We start from the raw sequence: 19,183 nt of genomic DNA on the forward strand, positions 1-19,183 counted from the left end.
GGGGTCGGCTTATACTCGGGTCGGCTTATACTCGAGTATATACGGTAACTGGTTCATGCAGCTTTACATGAACACCCGAGCCTTACACTATGGCTGGTCCGAATAACTAAAGCAATTGTTACCATCCACCTCTCGTGTCTCCCCTTTTCCTCATAGTTTGTAAGCTTGCGAGCAGGGCCCTCATTCCTCCTGGTATCTGTTTTGAACTGTATTTCTGTTATGCTGTAATGTCTATTGTCTGTACAAGTCCCCTCTATAATTTGTAAAGCGCTGCGGAATATGTTGGCGCTATATAAATAAAAATTATTATTATTATTATTAATTGTATTAACCTGGGTAGTGCATTCCAAAGAATTGGCGCTCCACGTGAAAAGTCTTGGAGACGGGAGTGGGATGTTCTGATTATTGAGGATGTTAACCTTAGGTCATTAGCAGAATGGAGGGCACAGGTAGGGTGGTAGATTGAGATGAGGTAGGAGATGTAGGGTGGTGCTGAGCCATGGAACGCTTTGTTGGTGAGGGTAATAAATTTGTACTGGATTCTGGAGTGGATGGATAACCAGTGTAATGACTGGCACAAGGTAGAGGCATCGGTACAACGTTTTGTGAGGAATATGATCCTGGCTGCAGCATTCAAGACAGATTGGAGAGGGGAGAGTTTGGTAAGAGGGAGGCCAATTAGTAGAATATTACGATAGTCCAGACGAGAATAAATAAGAGAAAAAGTAAGAGTTTTTACAGAGTCGAAAGTAAGAAAAGGTCGAATTCTGGAAATGTGTTTGAGGTGCAGATAACAAGAGCGAGCCAGTGATCGGATGTGAGGGGTGATTGAAAGCTCGGAATCAAGTATGACCCCAAGACAGCGGGCATATTGCTGGAGAGTAACGGTGGAACCACACATGGAAATGGCGGGCATAGGTAGGTTAGTAGAGGGAGGAAACACAAGGAGTTCAGTTTTTGACAGGTTCAGTTTCAGATAGAGGGAGAACATGATGTTGGAGACAGTTGTAAGACAATCACTGGTGTTTTCTAAAAAAAAGCAGGTGTAGAGGTGTATAATTGGGTGTCATCAGCATAGAGATGGTACTGGAAACCAAATCTACTGATTGTTTGTCCAATACGGGCAGCATACAAAGAGAAGAGAAGGGGGCCTAGAACCGATCCTTGAGGAACCCCAACAGTAAGGGGAAGGTGAGAGGAGGAGCCAACAAAAGATACAGAGAAGGAGCGGTCAGAGAGATAGGAGGAAAACCAGGAAAGAACGGTGTCCTTGAGGCCGATTGAGCGGTGCATAGTGAGGAGAAGCTGATGATCCACAGTATCGAATGCTGCAGAGAGATCCAAGAGAATTAGCATGGAGTAGTGACCATTAGATTTAGCTGTTAGTAGATCATTAGAGACTTTGGTGAGGGCAGTTTCAGTAGAGTGCAAAGAGCGGAAACCGGATTGTAGAGGGTCGAGAAGAGAATTATCTGGGAGATAGCGGATAAGAGGGAGTGGACCAGGCGTTCCAGGAGTTTAGAGATGAAGGGAAGATTAGAGACAAGTCTATAGTTAATGGCATATTATTATTATTAATTTTATAGCACCATTTATTCCATGGCGCTTTACATGTGAAAAAAGGGGCATACATAGACAAGTACAAAAAACATGAGCAATACAAGGCACACACAAGTACAGAACGAGAGAGAATATTATACTAATATGGAGGATTATGGGCTGTGCATTACACATGGAAATTAATTATACGTTATGGAAGAATATGGAGGACTATGAGCTGTGCATTATAAATGGAGGACTATGGGCTATGCATTATATATGGAGGACTATAGGCTGTGCAGTTCATATAGAAGAAGATGAGCTGTACATTATACTATATGGAGGACTATGGGATGCATTATACTATACAGTATGTCTGGTATTGTAAAATTTACAGTAGATATCACCCATGTAATGTAAGAGGTACCGTATATAGTCGTGTATAAACCATGTTTTTCATCACTTTTTTTGTGCTGAAAACACCCCCTTCGGCTTATTCACGAGTCATTGTCCAAAAAGCCGGCAAGAGAAATGAATATTCATTTCTCTTATAGCGCACAGTGACAGCTGCAGCTGCAGTCGCCAGCTTCCAGAAGACATCAAACTCACCCTCCTCCACGCCGGTCGCAGCATCTGGATGGTTCCGGCGCCTGCAGCTCATCCTGTGCTGAGCAATCACGTGGCACAGCTCATTAAGGTAATGAATATGCATGCGTCTCCACTCCCATAGGTGTGGAGCGCATATTCATTACCTTAATGAGGGGTGCCACGTGATCACCAAGCACAGGAAGAGCTGCAAGCACCGGAACCAACGAGATGCAGGGCACGGAGGAGGGCGAGTATGATTTATTTTTTTTTGGAATAGGAAGCATGCATACCGGGATGGGGGGGGACAACTCATACAACAACAGGATGGGGGGGGTGCCATGCAAACAACAATAAAAACAGGGGAGCCATGCATACGACGGGACCGGGGAAGCCTTGCATACAATTATGGGATGGGAGGGGAGCCACACATAGCAGGACAGGGATGAGGGGACAATGCATACCCGGCTTATACTCAAGTCAATAAGCTTACCCGGCTTTCCATGGCAAAAATAGGTGCCTCGGCTTATACTTGGGTCGGCTTATACTAGAGTATATACGGTAAGTGAAATCTTTGGCATTGTACTATACCTATATTTCTCTGCTGTATCTGTGCATCATGAATCATGGTATGTATTAAAGAGACCCACTGAGACTCTTTCGCCCAGGACCCACGAAAACCTGGCACTGAAACCATGTACCATTTCCTTTACACTGCACAAATACTTGCTACTTTGTGTTGGTATATCACAGAAAATAAAAAAAAAAATGTTTGTTTATGTCTGTGGGTGTAGCGTGAAAAATGTGGAAAATTTCACTGGATATGAATACTTTTTCAATGCACTGTACTGTATGTAAAATCAGAATCTTAGCATTGGGAGCATCATCCATTAACAACTTAATCTAACCAATTAAAATATGCCCTACCCATGTATGCCACATTATATTTGACTTAGTGCTTTGCAGAATGGATTTTCTATCTCTTACACACAGAACCACAAGAGGAAGTGTGGCATCACTGTGTCTGAGTTTCATTTCTACATGTAGCACTATTTAAACAAGCATGCAGAAGGAAATGAAGTTTTAAAAGCAACAGAGAAACGTGCCGACTAAAATCTAGATAACAATTTCCGTACAAGTAAACTCGATATGTTCATACAGAACAGACGGCTATTATAGTTGTTAGGCTGTCATCGTCCTTGTTGGTTGTTTGTTGGTTGTGTGTAACAAAGCTTTTAATACAAAATGTAATATTAAATAAAAATGAATATCTTCCATCTATGTTTTTACATGTATAGACTATTTTAAAGAGCTTCCGACATACCCAGCTCTGCAGTGCCTACAGGCTCTGCTATATCACTTTAAGCGAATTTCCTGACATAAGCAGCTCTGCAGCACGGTTCCACTTTGTTGCATCAAAGCTTGATCTCATTCTGTTGCATGTCCCCTGGCATAACCTGATATAACAGGCCATAATATACCCCAATTCTAGACTATGCCAGGGGTTAAAGGGAACCTGTCAGCCCCAAAATCGATGAGCTAATCCCACCAGCATCAGGGGCTTATCTACAGCATTCTGGAATACTGTAGATAAGCCCCCAATGTATCCTGAAAGATGAGAAAAAGAGATTAGATTATACTCACCCAGGGGCGGTCCCGGTAGGGTACGGTCGGATGGGCGTCGCTGTCCGGGGCCTCCCATCTTCTTACGATGACGTCCTCTTCTTGTATTCACGCTGTGGCTCTGGCGCAGGCGTACTTTGTCTGCCCTGTTGAGGGCAGAGCAAAGTACTGCAGTGCGCAGGCGCCGGGAAAGGTCAGAGAGGCCCAGCACCAGCGCATTGCAGTACTTTCCTCTGCCCTCAACAGGGCAGACAAAGTACGCCTGCACAGGAGCCGCAGCAAGAAGATAAGAAGAGGACGTCATCCTATGAAGATATGAGGCCCCGGACCGAACCGCGACGCCCATCGGACTGGACCGTCCCCCCAGGTGAGTATAATCTAACCTCTTTTTCTCATCTTTCAGGATACATCGGGGGCTTATCTACAGCATTCCAGAATGCTGTAGATAAGCCCCTGATGCTGGTGGGCGGCCCGCGATGACTTTTCATGTGGTCCACGGGCATGTCCCCCAAGTTCGCAATGCTTGGGCGGCAGCCGTATCCTGCCAGCTGTCGGTCCTTTAACCCCCAAGTGCACAGTACGCAGTGCTGCCTGCACATGAATGATGAACAATGCACTCCCATCCTCCTGTCCCGGAAGAGGAGCTGCTGCCAGAGAGTCCAGAGCGATCTCTGTGCCCAGGGTTGGACTGGCCTGGTGGGGTATCGGGGAAATCCCCGGTGGGTCCTTGTCTCTGAGGGCAGGAGAGGAGGAGAAGAAGAAGAATGAAGAAGGAAAAAAAAGTCTGCAGTTTTTAGGGGCACGGGCCCTTTAAAAGTGCAGATAGAGAAAGGGCAGGGGCGCATGCATGTGCACGAAGCGCTCTTTACCTGAACCGCTGTGGTGTGCTTCCCGATAGTAGCTGTCATTGCATTGTAGCAGCATCATTCGGGCCATTATACAGTATGGAGCGTCATGTGTGGCTGCTATACAGCATAGAGCATCACGTGGGGCCAGTACACTGTATGCAGCATCATTTGGGGCCATTATACAGTATGGAGCATCATGTGTGGCCATTATACAGTATGGAGCATCACGTGGGGCCAGTACACTGTACGCAGCATCATTTGGAACCCTTATACAGTATGGGGCATCATGTGTGGCCATTATACAGTATGCAGCATCATGTGGGCCCATTATACTGCATGGAACATCACGTGGGGCCAGTACACTGTACGCAGCATCATTTGGGGCCATTATACAGTATTGAGCATCATGTGTGGCCATTATACAGTATGCAACATCATGTGGGCCCATTATACTGTGTGGAGCATCATCTGGGGCCAGTACACTGTACGCAACATCATTTGGGCCCATTATACTGTGTGGAGCATCACGTGGGGCCAGTACACTGTACGCAGCATCATTTGGGGCCATTATACAGTATGAAGCATCATGTGTGGCCATTATACAGTATGCAACATCATGGGGGCCCATTATACTGTGTGGAGCATCACATGGGGCCAGTACACTGTACGCAACATCATGTGGGCCCATTATACTGTGTGGAGCATCACATGGGGCCAGTACACTGTACGCAGCATCATTTGGGGCTGTTATACAGTATGGAGCGTCATGTGTGGCCATTATACAGTATGGAGCATCATGTGGGGCCAGTACACTGTATGCAGCATCATGTGGGGCCATTATACAGTATGGAGCATCACGTGTGGCCAGTACACTGTATGCAGCATCATCTCTAGCCATTATACAGTATGGAGCCTCATGTGTGGCCATTATACAGTATGGAACATCATGTGGGGTCATTATACAGTATGGCGCACTGTGTGGTCATTATATAGTATGGAACATCATGTGGGGCCATTATACAGTATGGAGCACTGTGTGGTCATTATACAGTATGGAGCACTGTGTGTCCATTATACAGTATTGAGCATCATGTGTGGCCATTATACAGTATGGAGCATCATGTGTGGCCATTATACAGTATGGAGCACTGTGTGGCCATTATACAGTATGGAGCACTGTGTGGCTATTATACAGTATTGAGCATCATGTGTGGCCATTATACACTTTGGAGCATCATGTGTGGCCATTATACAGTATGGAGCATCATGTGGGGCCATTATACAGTATGGAACATCATGTGGGGTCATTATACAGTATGGCGCACTGTGTGGTCATTATATAGTATGGAACATCATGTGGGGCCATTATACAGTATGGAGCACTGTGTGGTCATTATACAGTATGGAGCACTGTGTGTCCATTATACAGTATTGAGCATCATGTGTGGCCATTATACAGTATGGAGCATCATGTGTGGCCATTATACAGTATGGAGCACTGTGTGGCCATTATACAGTATGGAGCACTGTGTGGCCATAACACATTATTGAGCATCATGTGTGGCCATTATACAGTATGGAGCATCATGTGTGGCCAATATAGAGTATGGAGCATCATGTGTGGCAATTATAGAGTATGGAGCCTCATGTGGGGCCATTATACAGTATGGAGCATCATGTGTAGCCACTATAGAGTATGGAGCATCATGTGTGACCATTATACATTATTGAGCATCATGTGTGACCATTATAAAGTATGGAGCACTGTGTGGCCATTATACAGTATTAAACATCATGTGTGGCCATTATACAGTATGGAGGACTGTGTTGCCATTATACCGTATGGAGCACTGTGTGTGACCATTATATAGTATGGAGCATCATGTGTGGCCATTATACAGTATGGAGCATCATGTTGGGCCATTATCAGGTACGGACTGGGGATGAAATTCAGCCCTGGCATTTGAAGTCACACAGGCCCATAGTGTCCCCGTCCCCAATAACTACATGGGATATATTACTAATATTGCCATGGATGGAGGAAAGGAAGAATTACTACAAGACCAATATTTCTAATTATAACCACGGCATGCTGAGGTAAGTGATGGAGTGACCGGCTTTGTGCTCTGTCACAACTGTGAACAGTATGGGTGTCTTGAGAACATTGATTCTGTTAACAAAGTAGCACACAAGGCAGCCCACAACCAGACTGGCTCTTCTGGCATTTGCCAGAAATGCCAAATGGCCAGTCCGGCCCTGGCCATTATACAATACTGAGCATCATGTCTGGCCATTATACAGTATGGAGCATCATCTGTGGCCATTATACAGTATTGAGCATCATGTGTGGCCATTATACAGTATGGAGCACTGTGTGGCCATTATGCAGTATTGAGCATCATGGGTGACCAATGAACAGTATGAGGCACTATGTGTGGCCATTATACAGTATGGAGCATCATGTGTGGCCAATATAGAGTATGGAGCATCATGTGTGGCAATTATAGAGTATGGAGCCTCATGTGGGGCCATTATACAGTATGGAGCATCATGTGTAGCCACTATAGAGTATGGAGCATCATGTGTGACCATTATACATTATTGAGCATCATGTGTGACCATTATAAAGTATGGAGCACTGTGTGGCCATTATACAGTATTGAACATCATGTGTGGCCATTATACAGTATGGAGGACTGTGTTGCCATTATACTGTATGGAGCACTGTGTGTGACCATTATATAGTATGGAGCATCATGTGTGGCCATTATACAGTATGGAGCATCATGTTGGGCCATTATCAGGTACGGACTGGGGATGAAATTCAGCCCTGGCATTTGAAGTCACACAGGCCCATAGTGTCCCCGTCCCCAATAACTACATGGGATATATTACTAATATTGCCATGGATGGAGGAAAGGAAGAATTACTACAAGACCAATATTTCTAATTATACCCACGGCATGCTGAGGTAAGTGACGGAGTGACCGGCTTTGTGCTCCGTCACAACTGTGAACAGTATTGGTGTCTTGAGAACATTGATTCTGTTAACAAAGTAGCACACAAGGCAGCCCACAACCAGACTGGCTCTTCTGGCATTTGCCAGAAATGCCAAATGGCCAGTCCGGCCCTGGCCATTATACAATACTGAGCATCATGTCTGGCCATTATACAGTATGGAGCATCATCTGTGGCCATTATACAGTATTGAGCATCATGTGTGGCTATTGTACAGTATGGAGCACTGTGTGTCCATTATACAGTATTGAGCATCATGTGTGGCCATTATACAGTATGGAACATCATGTGTAGCCATTATACAGTACTAGATTGTGGCCTGATTATAACGCATCGGGTATTCTAGAATATGCATGTCCCCGTAGTATATGGACAATGATGATTCCATAATTTGCGGCAGACTGTGCCCGTCGTTGATTGGTCGAGGCAACCTTTATGACATCATCGTCGCCATGCTGTGCCTGGCGGCCTCGACCAATCAGAGACGCGGGATTTCCAGGACAGACAGACAGACAGAAAAACCCTTAGACAATTATATATTACTAGATTGTGGCCCGATTCTAACGCATCGGGTATTCTAGAATATGCATGTCCCCGTAGTATATGGACAATGATGATTCCAGAATTCGCGGCAGACTGTGCCCGTCGCTGATTGGTCGAGGCAACCTTTATGACATCATCGTCGCCATGGCAACCATTATGACATCTACGTCGATACTGTGCCCGTCGCTGAATCAGAAACGTGGGATTTCTACGTCCTTTATGACATCATCGTCGCTGTGCCCGTTGCTGATTGGTCAAGGCCTGGAGGCCTCGACCAATCAGAGACGCGGGATTTCCAGGACAGACAGACAGACAGAAAGACAGACAGACAGAAAGACAGACAGACAGACAGACGGAAAAACCCTTAGACAATTATATATATAGATGGAGCATCATGTGTGACCATTATTCAGTACGGAGCATAATGTGGAGCCATTATAATGTATGGAGCATCATGTGTGGCCATTGTACAGTATAGAGCATCATGTGGAGCCATTGTACAGTATGGAGCACTGTGTGGCAATTGTACAGTATGGAGCACTGTGTGGCCATTATACAATATTGTGCATCATGTGTGGTCATTATACAGTATGGAGCATCATGTGTGGCCATTATACAGTATTGAGCATCATGTGTGGCCATTATACAGTGTGGGGCACTGTGTGGCCATTAAACAGTATTGAGCATCATGTGTGGCCCTTATACAGTATGGAGCACTATGTTTGGCCATTATACAGTATGGAGCATCATGTGTGGCCATTATACAGCATGGAGCATCATGTGTGGCCATTATACAGTACTAAATTGTGGCCCGATTCTAACGCCTCGGGTATTCTAGAATATGCATGTCCCCATAGTATATGGACAATGATGATTCCATAATTTGCGGCAGACTGTGCCCGTCGTTAATTGGTCGAGGCAACCTTTATGACATAATCGTCGCCATGCTGTGCCTGGCGGCCTCGACCAATCAGAGACGCGGGATTTCCAGGACAGACAGACAGAAAAACCCTTAGACAATTATATATTACTAGATTGTGGCCCGATTCTAACGCATCGGGTATTCTAGAATATGCATGTCCCCGTAGTATATGGACAATGATGATTCCAGAATTCGCGGCAGACTGTGCCCGTCGCTGATTGGTCGAGGCAACCTTTATGACATCATCGTCGCCATGGCAACCATTATGACATCTACGTCGATACTGTGCCCGTCGCTGAATCAGAAACGTGGGATTTCTACGTCCTTTATGACATCATCGTCGCTGTGCCCGTTGCTGATTAGTCAAGGCCTGGAGGCCTCGACCAATCAGAGACGCGGGATTTCCAGGACAGACAGACAGACAGAAAGACAGACAGACAGACAGACAGACGGAAAAACCCTTAGACAATTGTATATATAGATTATACAGTATGGAGCATCATGTGTGGCCATTATACAGTATGGAGCCTCATGTGTAGCCATTATACAGTATGGAGCATCATGTGTGACCATTAAACAGTATGGAGCCTCATGTGGGGCCATTATACAGTATGGAGCATCATGTGTGGCCTCTAAACAGTATGGAGCATCATGTGTGGCCATTATACAGTATGGAACATCATGTGGGGCCATTATACAGTATGGAGCACTGTGTGTCCATTATACAGTATTTAGCATCATGTGTGGCCATGATACAGTATGGAGCATCATGTGTTGCCATTATACAGTATGGAGCATCATGAGGAGCCAATATACAGTATGGAGCATTGTTGTGGCCATTGTACAGTATGGAGCACTGTGTGGCCATTATACAATATTGAGCATCATGTGTGGCCATTATACAGTATGGAGCACTGTATGGCCATTTACAGTATTGAGCATGATGTGTGGCCATTAGGCAGTGTGGAGCACTGTGTGGCCATTATACAGTATGGAGCACTGTGTGACCATTATACAGTATTAAGCATCATATGTAGCCATTATACAGTATTGAACACTGTATGGCCATTATACAGTATGGATCACAATGTGTGGCCAATATACAGTATGGAGCATCATGTGTGGCCATTATACAGTATGAAGCAACATGTGTAGCCATTATACAGTATGGAGCCTCATGTGGGGCCATTTTACAGTATGGAGCCTCATGTAGGGCCATTAAACAGTATGTAGCATCATGTGTGTCCATTATACAGTATTGGGCATCATTTGTGGCCATTATACAGTATGGAGCACTGTGTGGCTATTATACAGTATTGAGCATCATATGTGGCCAATATAGAGTATGGAAAATCCTGTGTGGCCATTATAGAGTATGGATCCTCATGTGGGGCCATTATACAGTATGGATCATCATGTGTAGCCATTATAAAGTATGGAGCATCATGTGTGACCATCATACATTATTGAGCATCATGTGTGACCACTATAAAGTATGGAGCACTGTGTGGCCGTTATACAGTATTGAACATCATGTGTGGCTATTACACAGTATGGAGGACTGTGTGGCCATTATACATTATGGAGCACTGTGTGTCCATTATCCAGTATTGAGCATCATGTGTGGCCATTATACAGTATGGAGCACTGTGTTGCCATTATACAGTATGAAGCAACATGTGTAGCCATTATACAGTATGGAGCCTCATGTGGGGCCATTTTACAGTATGGAGCCTCATGTGGGGGCATTAAACAGTATGTAGCATCATGTGTGTCCATTATACAGTATTGGGCATCATTTGTGGCCATTATACAGTATGGAGCACTGTGTGGCTATTATACAGTACTGAGCATCATATGTGGTCAATATAGAGTATAGAACATCCTGTGTGACCATTATAGAGTATGGATCCTCATGTGGGGCCATTATACAGTATGGATCATCATGGGTAGCCATTATAGAGTATGGAGCATCATGTGTGACCATCATATATTATTAAGCATCATGTGTGACCATTATAAAGTATGGAGCACTGTGTGGCCATTATACAGTATTGAACATCATGTGTGGCTATTACACAGTATGGAGGACTGTGTGGCCATTATACAGTATGGAGCACTGTGTGTCCATTATCCAGTATTGTTAAATAAATAAGGCAGCACACTGCAGTGCTAGAACATACAAACTTGAAATACGAAACTTGAACTGCATTACTGCACTAGAAATATGAAAAATGAGAGCGTTTAGCGCATAAAAATGGCCAATTTTATGTGTACCTGGTAGCCACTTTGCGGCATCTCTCTTATACCAGGTCCTACGCTTGCCTTACCTCGCTGATAATAAACGTCTACATCTGAATGGGTACATGTGAAACCTCTTCCTAGACTAAAATTCTCTCTCTCTATGGAGGGGTATTGGACCTGCTGTAATTAAAACACCTGTGGCTAGAAGGCGGAGTGCACGATCAGAAGGCTAGAGAATACATTTCAAAAACCTGACCTGCACATCCTGGTATAAGAGAGATGCCGTAAAGTGGCTACCAGGTACACATAAAATTGGCCATTTTTATGCGCTAAACGCTCTCATTTTTCATATTTCTAGTGCAGTAATGCAGTTCAAATTTCGTATTTCAAGTTTGTATGTTCTAGCGCTGCAGTGTGCTGCCTTATTTATTTAACTATATACGAGTTGGCGACTCTAGGTTCAGCACCTGTTCACACTTAGTCTATGGATGTGCAGGTCAGGTTTTTGAAACATTATCCAGTATTGAGCATCATGTGTGGCCATTATACAGTATGGAGCACTGTGTTTCCATTATACAGTATGGAGCACTGTGTGAGACCAATATATAGTAGGGATCATCATGTGTGGCCATTATACAGTATGGAGCATCATGTGTGACCATTATACAGTATGGAGCACTGTGTGGCCATTATACAGTATTTAGTATCATGTGTGGCCTTTCCACAGTATGGAGCACTATGTGTGGCCATTATACAGCATGGAACATCATGTGTGGCCATTATACAGTTTTGAGCATCATATGTGGCCATTATACAGTATGGGGCATCATGTGGGGCCATTATACAATATTGAGCATCATGTGTGGCCATTATACTGTATGGAGCATCATGTGTGGCCATTATACAGTATTGAGCATCATGTGTGACCATTATACAGTATGGAGCACTGTGTGGCCATTATACAGTATTGAGTATCATGTGTGGCCTTTCCACAGTATGGAGCACTGTGTTTCCATTATACAGTATGGAGCACTGTGTGAGACCAATATATAGTAGGGATCATCATGTGTGGCAATTATACAGTTTTGAGCATCATATGTGGCCATTATACAGTATGGGGCATCATGTGGGGCCATTATACAATATTGAGCATCATGTGTGGCCATTATACTGTATGGAGCATCATGTGTGGCCATTATACAGTATTGAGCATCATGTGTGACCATTATACAGTATGGAGCACTGTGTGGCCATTATACAGTATTGAGTATCATGTGTGGCCTTTCCACAGTATGGAGCACTATGTGTGGCCATTATACAGCATGGAACATCATGTGTGGCCATTATACAGTATGGAGCATCATGTGTGGCTATTATGCAGCATGGAGCATCATGTTTGGCCATTATACAGTATGGAGTATCATGTGGGGCCATTATACAGTATGGAGTACTGTGTGTCCATTATACAGTATTGAGCATCATCTGTGGCCATTACACGGTATGGAGCATCATGTGTAGCTATTATACAGTATGGAGCATCATGTGTGACCATTATACAGTATGGAGCATCATGTGGAGCCATTGTACAGTATGGAGCACTGTGTGGCCATTATCCAGTATTGAGCATCATGTGTGGCCATTATACAGTATGGAGCACTGTGTTTCCATTATACAGTATGGAGCACTGTGTGAGACCAATATATAGTAGGGAGCATCATGTGTGGCCATTATACAGTATGGAGCATCATGTGTGGCCATTATACAGTATGGAGCATTGTGTGTCCATTATACAGTATTGAGCATTATATAGTATGGAGCACTATGTGTGGCCATTATACAGCTTGGAACATCATGTGTGGCCATTATACAGTATGGAGCATCATGTGTGGCTATTATACAGTATGGAGCATCATGTGTGTCCATTTTACAGTATGGAGCACTATGAGTGGCCATTATACAGCATGGAACATCATGTGTGGCCATTATACAGTATGGAGCATTATGTGTGGCTATTATACAGTATGGAGCATCATGTGTGGCCATTATACAGTATGGAGCATCATATGGAGCCATTATACAGTATGAAGCACTGTGTGGTCATTATACAGCAACCACATAGTATATAACACAGCCCACACAGTATATAGCAGCCACATAGTATATAACACAGCCCGCGCAGTATATAGCAGCCACGTAGTATATAACACAGCCCACGCAGTATATAGCAACCACGTAGTATATAACACTGCCCACGTCGTATATTGCAGCCACGTAGTATATAACACAGCCCACGCAGTATATAGCAGCCACGTAGTATATAACACTGCCCACGCAGTATATAGCAGCCACGTAGTATATGACACTGCCCACGCAGTATATAGCAGCCACGTAGTATATAACACTGCCCACGCAGTATATAGCAGCCACGTAGTATATAACACTGCCCACACAGTATATAGCAGCCACGTAGTATATAACACTGCCCACGCAGTATATAGCAGCCACATAGTATATAACACTGCCCACGCAGTATACGGCAGCCATGCAGTATATAGCACAGCCCACGCAGTATAGAACATAGCCCACATAGTATATAACACTGTCTATGTAGCATATAGCAACCATGCGGTATCTAACAGCCCACGTAGTATACAGCAGTGTGGGCACCATATCCCTGTTAAAATTATAATTAAAATAATAAATAGTTATATACTCACCCCTGGGATCCAGCGAAGCTCCGGCTATACGTGTACGGTTGCCGCCATCTTCCGTTCCCAGGATGCATTGCGAAAATACCCAGATGACTTAGCGGTCTCGCGATACCGCTAAGTCTTCTGGTTAATTTCGCAATGCATCGCCGGGAACAGAAGATGGCGGCCGGCGCGAGCGGCTCGGCGGACAACGGAGGGTGAGTATAGCAGGTTTTTTGTTTTTTTATTATTTTTTACATTACATTTTTTTACTATCGATGCCACATAGGCAGCATCAATAGTAAAAAGTTGGGGACACACAGGGTTAATAGCAGCGGTAACAGAGTGCGTTACCCACGGCATAACGCGGTCCATTACCACCGGCATTAACCCTGTGTGAGCGATGACCGGAGGGGAGTATGCGGGCGCTGACTGCGGGGAGTAAGGAGCGGCCTTCTTCTTCCGGACTGATGGTCGTGGCTGTTTTCCCGCGACCAATCAGCAACTTGGATTTCCATGACAGACAGAGGCCGCGACCAATGAATATCTGTGACAGAAAGACAGACAGAAAGACAGATAGACAGACAGACGGAAGTGACCCTTAGACAATTATATAGTAGACTAGATTGTGGCCCGATTCTAACGCATCGGGTATTCTGGAATATGCATGTCCCCGTAGTATATCGACAATGATGATTCCAGAATTCGCGGCAGACTGTGCCCGTCGCTGATTGGTCGAGGCAACCTTTATGACATCTACGTCGATACTGTGCCCGTCGCTGATTGGTCGAGGCGAATTCGCAGCAGACTGTGCCCGTCGCTGATTGGTCGAGGCAACCTTTATGACATCATTGTTGCCATGGCAACCATTATGACATCTACGTTTATACTGTGCCCGTCGCTGAATCAGAAACGTGGGATTTCTACGTCCTTTATGACATCATCGTCACTGTGCCCGTCTCTGATTGGTCGAGGCCGCCAGGCGGGATTTCCAGGACAGACAGACAGACAGAAAGACAGACAAACAGATAGACGGAAAAACCCTTAGACAATTATATATATAGATATATAAATGGAGCATCATATGCTGCCATTATACAGTATGGACCATCATGTAGAGACAATATACAGTATGGAGCATTGTGTGGCCATTGTACAGTAAGGAGCACTGTGTGGCCATTATACAATATTGAGCATTATGTGTGGCCATTATACAGTACTAGATCGTGGCCCGATTCTAATGCATCGGGTATTCTAGAATATGCATGTCCCCGTAGTATATGGACAATGATGATTCCAGAATTCGCGACCGACTGTGCCCGTCGCTGATTGGTCGAGGCAACCTTTATGACATCATCGTCGCCATGGCAACCATTATGACATCTACGTCGATACTGTGCCCGTCGCTGAATCAGAGACGCGGGATGTCTACGTCCTTTATGACATCATCGTCGCTGTGCTCGTCGCTGATTGGCCGAGGCCTGGCGCCCCTCGACCAATCAGAGAGGCGGGATTTCCAGGACAGACAGACAGACAGAAAGACAGACAGACAGACAGAAAGACAGACAGATGGAAAGACCCTTAGGCAATTATATATATAGATGGAGCACTGTGAGGCCATTATACAGTATGGAGCACTGTGTGGCCATTATACTGTATGGAGCATCGTTTGTGGCCATTATGCAGTATGGAGCCCTGTGTGGCCATATTTTTTTGTTTAGCATTATTGTTTATGAAATAGTGTGATCAGCAGTGCTAAGTGGATGTGGTTGGGGTGTGGATATGGGTGTGACTAGTTGTGAAATGAGTGTGGTCAGGAGTGTGGCCTAGAATTTGCCACTGCACAGCACGTACCCCAAACTTTGTCCCTCTTTCCTTTCTTCAAAAGTTGGGAGGTATGATAACAGTGTAGGAGACCCATCTATAATATAATGCTGGGAGCGTCACTCTGTCCGAAGCCTTTATAGACTGCGCAAGCGCAAGCGCCGGCACAGTCTGGGCCTCACAGAGTGACGCTCCCGGGAGATCGCAGTATGCGTTAACACTGAACGCACACCGCGATCTCCAACAGAGAAGCAGGGACCGCCAGGAGGGTGAGTATCGGGTATATTCACCTGACCCGTTCCACCGCTGCGCGCCGCCATCTTCCTGGTCCTCGGCCTGTGACCTTCAGTTCAGAGGGCGCGATGACGCGCTTAATGCGCGCCGGCGCCGCCCTCTGACTGAACAGTCACAGCCAAAGGACCGGGAAGATGGCGGCACGCAGCGGTGGAACGGAGGACAGGTGAATATAGTAAGTGCTGGGGGGCCTGAGCTGGCGGCGATACCGGCACCTGACCCCCACAGCGCGCCGGTGTCCCCGCCTGCTCAGGCCCCCCAGCACTCGGCACCGAGCGGGTCAGAGGCAGCGGGGCCGAGCGGGTCAGAGGCAGCGGGGCCGAGCGGGTCAGAGGCAGCGGGGCCAAGCGGGTCAGAGGCAGCGGGGCCGAGCGGGTCAGAGGCAGTGGGGCTGTGCGGGTCAGAGCAGAGTGTGGCAGATGTAGCAGGCAGGGTGTGGCAGATGTAGCAGAGCAGAGTGTGGCAAACGTAGCAGAGCTGAGTGTGGCAGATGTAGCAGAGCTGAGTGTGGCAGATGTAGCAGAGCTGAGTGTGGCAGATGTAGCAGAGCTGAGTGTGGCAGAAGGAGTAGAGCAGAGTGTGGCAGAAGTAGTAGAGCAGAGTGTGGCAGAAGTAGTAGAGCAGAGTGTGGCAGATGTAGCAGAGCTGAGTGTGGCAGGATGGGAGCAGCCCATGTCAGAATGGGGGCGCAGGATGGAGAAGCGCATGACAGGATGGGGACGCAGGATGGAGCAGCACATGACAGGATGGGGACGCAGGATGGGAGCAGCACATGACAGGATGGGGACGCAGGATGGGAGCAGCACATGACAGGATGGGGACGCAGGATGGGAGCAGCACATGACAGGATGGGGACGCAGGATGGGAGCAGCGCATGACTGGATGGGGACGCAGGATGGGAGCAGCGCATGACAGGATGGGGACGCAGGATGGGTGCAGCGCATGACAGGATGGGGACGCAGGATGGGTGCAGCACATGACAGGATGGGGACGCAGGATGGGAGCAGCGCATGACAGGATGGGGACGCAGGATGGGAGCAGCACATGACAGGATGGGGACGCAGGATGGGAGCAGCGCATGACAGCATGGGGACGCAGGATGGGAGCAGCGCATGACAGCATGGGGACGCAGGATGGGAGCAGCACATGACAGGATGGGGACGCAGGATGGGAGCAGCACATGACAGGATGGGGACGCAGGATGGGAGCAGCACATGACAGGATGGGGACGCAGGATGGGTGCAGCACATGACAGGATGGAGACGCAGGATGGAGCAGCACATGACAGGATGGGGGCGTAGGATGGAGCAGCACATGACAGGATGGGGACGCAGGATGGGAGCAGCGCGTGACAGGATGGGGACGCAGGATGGGAGCAGCACATGACAGAATGGGGACGCAGGATGGGAGCAGCACATGACAGAATAGGGTAGCACATGACAGGATGGGGACGCAGGATGGGAGCAGCACATGACAGGATGGGGACGCAGGATGGGAGCAGCGCTTGACAGGATGGGGACGCAAGATGGGAGCAGCGCATGACAGGATGGGGACGCAGGATGGGAGCAGCACATGACAGGATGGGGACGCAGGATGGGAGCAGCACATGACAGGATGGGGACGCAGGATGGGAGCAGCACATGACAGGATGGGGACGCAGGATGGAGCAGCACATGACAGGATGGGGACGCAGGATGGGAGCAGCGCATGACAGGATGGGGACGCAAGATGGGAGCAGCGCATGACAGGATGGGAACGCAGGATGGGAGCAGCACATGACAGGATGGGGACGCAGGATGGGAGCAGCACATGACAGGATGGGGACGCAGGATGGGAGCAGCGCATGACAGGATGGGGACGCAGGATGGGTGCAGCACATGACAGGATGGGGACGCAGGATGGGTGCAGCACATGACAGGATGGGGACGCAGGATGGGAGCAGCGCATGACAGGATGGGGACGCAGGATGGGAGCAGCACATGACAGGATGGGGACGCAGGATGGGAGCAGCGCATGACAGCATGGGGACGCAGGATGGGAGCAGCGCATGACAGCATGGGGACGCAGGATGGGAGCAGCACATGACAGGATGGGGATGCAGGATGGGAGCAGCACATGACAGGATGGGGACGCAGGATGGGAGCAGCTCATGACAGGATGGGGACGCAGGATGGGTGCAGCACATGACAGGATGGAGACGCAGGATGGAGCAGCACATGACAGGATGGGGACGCAGGATGGAGCAGCACATGACAGGATGGGGACGCAGGATGGGAGCAGCACGTGACAGGATGGGGACGCAGGATGGGAGCAGCACATGACAGAATGGGGACGCAGGATGGGAGCAGCACATGACAGGATGGGGACGCAGGATGGGAGCAGCGCATGACAGGATGGGGACGCAAGATGGGAGCAGCGCATGACAGGATGGGGACGCAGGATGGGAGCAGCACATGACAGGATGGGGACGCAGGATGGGAGCAGCACATGACAGGATGGGGACGCAGGATGGGAGCAGCACATGACAGGATGGGGACGCAGGATGGAGCAGCACATGACAGGATGGGGACGCAGGATGGGAGCAGCGCATGACAGGATGGGGACGCAAGATGGGAGCAGCGCATGACAGGATGGGGACGCAGGATGGGAGCAGCACATGACAGGATGGGGACACAGGATGGGAGCAGCACATGACAGGATGGGGACGCAGGATGGGAGCAGCACATGACAGGATGGGGACGCAGGATGGAGCAGCACATGACAGGATGGGGGCGCAGGATGGAGCAGCACATACCAGGATGGAGACCATATACCAATATAAATGCTCGCCACCCGGGTGTAGAACGGGTTCAATAGCTAGTTGTTTAATAATGGGAAAAAACAAAGCATAGCCAGCTGATGTTTCTCTAAGAATAGTAAAGGCCGCCTGATGGCCCTATAAAAATAGGCTTTATGACTTTCAGAGTCCCTCCTTCATAAATGAAACAGGATGTTTCATGGGCAGATAAGGTTGTCATTAGAGCACTGTTCCAATTGATTTTCGCAATTTCTAG

This window comes from Ranitomeya imitator, chromosome 5 (assembly GCF_032444005.1).
Source record: "Ranitomeya imitator isolate aRanImi1 chromosome 5, aRanImi1.pri, whole genome shotgun sequence".
In the NCBI taxonomy this organism is placed as follows: Eukaryota; Metazoa; Chordata; class Amphibia; order Anura; family Dendrobatidae; genus Ranitomeya; species Ranitomeya imitator.